This window comes from Microplitis mediator, chromosome 2, assembly GCF_029852145.1.
Source record: "Microplitis mediator isolate UGA2020A chromosome 2, iyMicMedi2.1, whole genome shotgun sequence".
Lineage (NCBI taxonomy): Eukaryota > Metazoa > Arthropoda > Insecta > Hymenoptera > Braconidae > Microplitis > Microplitis mediator.
Genome location: NC_079970.1, coordinates 16871753 through 16876361, shown reverse-complemented (window position 1 = coordinate 16876361; position 4609 = coordinate 16871753). Strand labels below are relative to the sequence as shown.

Here is a 4609-nt window from a genome sequence, read left to right as displayed (position 1 = left end):
GGCAGGATCAACCAGGGAGCTTCATATTTGTTTTATTTTTATAAAACATTAGAATAACTCCTCTTTCGTTTTATACATACATGATAGTCTTTAAAAAATCCTATCTGTTATTAAAACGGTGCTGTTTGTAAGCATTTGCTTCAATCAACACTTTAAAATTTTTGAATCTACATTATTTATTCACAATATTGAATAATAATTTTATTTTTCAAACATCCTCTCAATTTTATAATAAATACTCTCGCTAGATATTTATATCAAAGCGACTTGGTTTTTAAACACGTAAACGTGGTATGTTATTCTTGCTCGGTAACAAGTAAGTCGATACTCTGTACCATATTTGCACACTTTTTAAAAGATGCACATAATATTATATAAACGCCGTAGCGATTTACCACATAAAGAGTCATTCAGTCATAGACATCGACCCGTGGTAATGTTACGTTAAAAGTATACATACTTGCCGTAGCCAGTATCTGTCAGCTCTTACTCGAGCCGCTTCAACTAACTACTCTTTCATACTAGTACGAGCCGGCGTGAAAAAATATCGGGGTATTCAACTAACTAACGGCTGCCTCGGTCACGGCGGATACTACAATGTCTCCCTGCATCGAAATTACATGTTGATACTTGAAATATTTTTGCATTTATAACACTGGCAGTTTATTATTGTTTTTTTTTTTGTTTTTTCAATTAAGTAAATAAATAATTTTTTTGTTTTAATTATTTGACATTTTTAATTAAAAAATAAAATAATTCTCAAATACATTCTAATAGCATTAATCAATATGTATTATATTTTATGTTTTATCAATATACAATTATTTTTAGTATATTTACTTGAAGAAAAAAAAACATATTTTGAATTCTCTCTTACTTATGATGTTATATACGATAATATTATTGAGAGTTGTTAAACTATAGTAGATCATATTGAATGTTTTTATTTCATATAGATTAATATCCAAAAACAAATTGATAATTATCCCTGATTAAAAAAATGTATTTGACAGGATTAAAAAGGATTAAAATTTTAATACTTTCAAATCCTGCTAAATACTGTAAATCCTTTTTCAAAATTCACGATTAATCATATTAAATACTTTTTAATGCTAAAATAATCGAAAGGAGTAGAAGGATTTGAAAGGATTTAACTAGCATTTGAAATTTCTAGTTCTATTGAATACTTTTTGATCCTGAAATAATGTTTTTATTTCGTTATCTTTTTAGGATATAAAAGGATTCAACCAGTATTTAAAATTTTTAATGCTATCGAATACTCTTTAATCCTAAAATAAAGTTTTTATTTCAATATCTTTTTAGGATATAAAAGGATTCAACTAGCATTTGAAATTTCTAATGCTACCGAATACTTTTTAATCCTGAAATAATTTTTTTATTTCATAACCTTTTTAGGATATAGAAGGATTTCACCAGTATTTAAAATTTCTTATGCTACCGAATACTTTTTAATCCTGAAATAATTTTTAAATTTCGTTATCTTTTTAGGATTTAAATGAATTTAACCAGTATTTGAAATTTCTAATGCTATTGAATACTTTTTAATCCTGAAATAATTTTTTTATTTCGTTATCTTTTTAGGATATAAACGGATTTAACCAGTATTTGAAATTTTTAATGCTATTGAATACTTTTTAATCCTGAAATAATGTTTTCATTCCATTATCTTTTTAGGATATAAACGGATTTAACCAGTATTTGAAATTTTTAATGCTATTGAATACTTTTTAATCCTGAAATAATTTTTTTATTTCATAACCTTTTTAGGATATAAACGGATTTAACCAGTGTTTAAAATTTCTAATGCTACCAAATACTTTTTAATCCTGAAATAATGTTTTCATTCCGTTATCTTTTTAGGATATAAACGGATTTAACCAGTATTTGAAATTTCTAATGCTACCGAATACTTTTTAATCCTGAAATAATGTTTTCATTCCGTTATCTTTTTAGGATATAAACGAATTTAATCAGTATTTGAAATTTCTAAAGCTACCGAATACTTTTTAATCCTGAAATAATTTTTTTATTTAATTATCTTTTTAGGATATAGAAGGATTGAACCAGTATTTAAAATTTCTTATGCTACCGAATACTTTTTAATCCTGAAATAATTTTTTTATTTCGTTATCTTTTTAGGATATAGAAGGATTTAACCAGTGTTTAAAATTTCTAATGCTACCAAATACTTTTTAATCCTGAAATAATATTTTTATTTCATAACCTTTTTAGGATATAGAAGGATTGAACCAGTATTTAAAATTTCTTATGCTACCGAATACTTTTTAATCTTGAAATAATTTTTATATTTCGTTATCTTTTTAGGATTAAAAAGTATTTAACAGTTTAAATCATTTCAAATCCTGTTAAATCATGTTTTCAGGATTAAATAGTATTTAACAGAATTAAAAAATTGGAATCATGTTAAATCCTTCTGAATCATATTTTCAGGATTCGATAGCATTCATAAGGATATAAATTTTTTTAATCCTGTCAAATACTTTTGTTTAATCAGGGATATAACTTTCTAATAATTCATTTTCAACTTTTATATTAATTTGTTACATATGTTCGATATTCACTCACGCTTTAAACAATTTGACTATTAATCATTAATAAACGTGACTAAAACATAAAAACATTGTCTTTATGTAGGGTATTGTTTTTGTTTTTTTCTTTTAATGTATTGATAATAAGTATATTATTTCGATTTTACTTATGTTAAACATTTTTTTTAATCGATATAAATTTTTAATACACTTGCATTATAATATATTATGTTTTCAATATATACTTACATCTACTTTTTTTTGTTTTATTTAATACATATTAGCTAAAATCATAAAACTATAAAATATGACTTCAAATTATTTTATTTAGTTGTTTTTAACAATTAAAATCCTAAACTAGTTTAAAATTATAAATAATCGATTTTGAGTAATTAATATGTATCCATAGAAAAAAACATTTTTAGATTCATTTCAATAAAATTTTTTGTTTATTCGTTTTTATTTCTGTTACGTATTAACCCTGCTTAAAAAATTAAATAGATTCTTATAGCTGTATGTATAATGCCCTATACTTAACTATAGCACTTTTCATAGAACTCATTTATTCTTACAAAATCTCTATGGGAATTTATGAGAGAGAATCAAGTGGATTCTATGAAATTTTCTAAACAAGAAATCTTTTATATGATGATTCGTTGCATTTTTATTAAATTTCAAGTTAGATAGAACGACGGTTTCATTTTTTTTAATAGCGGCTTGAACCAATTTCTTTTTGCAGAAAAATAAAAAAATATATATATTAATTAATTAGATCAGTGTATTTATACAAAAAAAATTATTTAATTGATATAGAAATATCAATTAAATAATTTAGAAAAATACTCTAGCTTATATCAATAAATTAATTTGTTTTTTAACCATAAATATTGTATATGAAAAATTAATATTTATATTATTATAATGAATAATTATAAATTAGATTTTGGAATTAATCCAACGAGCACATTACAAGTTATCAAAAAAAAAACATTTTTGAATCAATTTTATTTTTGGAATATCTCCGAACGCACCCTACCGATCAATTTCAATTTACAGCTATTAGATATTGACAAGTCGCGTCGAATGCCACCTTTACGATCAAAATAGGTTCATCCGTTGAAAAGTTACAGATATTTACATACGTACGTACGTACACACACACATACATACACTCGAATATCATCTTGAAATTAGTCAGAATAGCTTCAAAATATACTTTAAAATTTATTTATTTAATGGTGAATAAAAAATGATTAAATTTCTTGTTTTTTTTTTTTTTATTTACATACAATTTCATGAGTCATGACTGTAGTTAATATATACACAGAGAGAATTTTATATTAGCGCTAACAATACTTCTTTTGTAGATTCTACTATCTTAGATTGTAACGAAATTTGTAAAAGTCAAGATAATAAATATAATAATCTAAATATTATAGTCAATACAATATAAGATGATAATTCTTAACATATCGAGCAATCGTACAATTCACGATCTGAATGGTCGCTATTTGGTCTAGTAGTTGTTACCATTAAAATATTTGTTTTACAATACTTGCATGATAGTATTTACCATTAAATTCTCTCCGTATATAAAAGGAAAATATAAAATAAAAATGAAATGAATGATAATAAATGAAATATTTTTCTTAAGATTCTTATAAAATCGTATATTATTTTATTAAATATAAACTTTAAACGATGTACAATAAAACTAATAAATTAGGTTATGACTAATTAATTTATTTATTTGGATTAATAAATAAGTAAAATATAATAAAAAATAGTCGAAATATTAAAATGACATCTGCCAGGCTAGAAATGACATGTTTAACAATATGTATCGGTTGCCTCACGTTAATTCAGTACATCTTGATCAACATAACTTAGATATTTACGATTTATACATACGAAATGTTTTTGATTTTCATAATTTATTTTTAAGTTTACTATTAATAATTATCGGATGAAAATTAATTTTTTATGAATATTAATGATAGCTTCCTTTGTAATTATTACTATATAAGCAGTGATCTACA

At 23.4% G+C, this 4609-nt stretch overlaps 1 non-coding gene across 1 annotated transcript in view; it reads right to left on the bottom strand.

The window, feature by feature from the left end:
• Positions 1–18, bottom strand: part of LOC130664305 (small subunit ribosomal RNA) — a 1910-nt gene extending 1892 nt beyond the window's left edge. Inside the window, exon 1 of the ribosomal RNA XR_008989346.1 lies at positions 1–18. This exon is cut by the window's left edge and continues 1892 nt beyond it. This is a non-coding gene — a ribosomal RNA (small subunit ribosomal RNA).
• Positions 19–4609: the final 4591 nt, after the last annotated feature.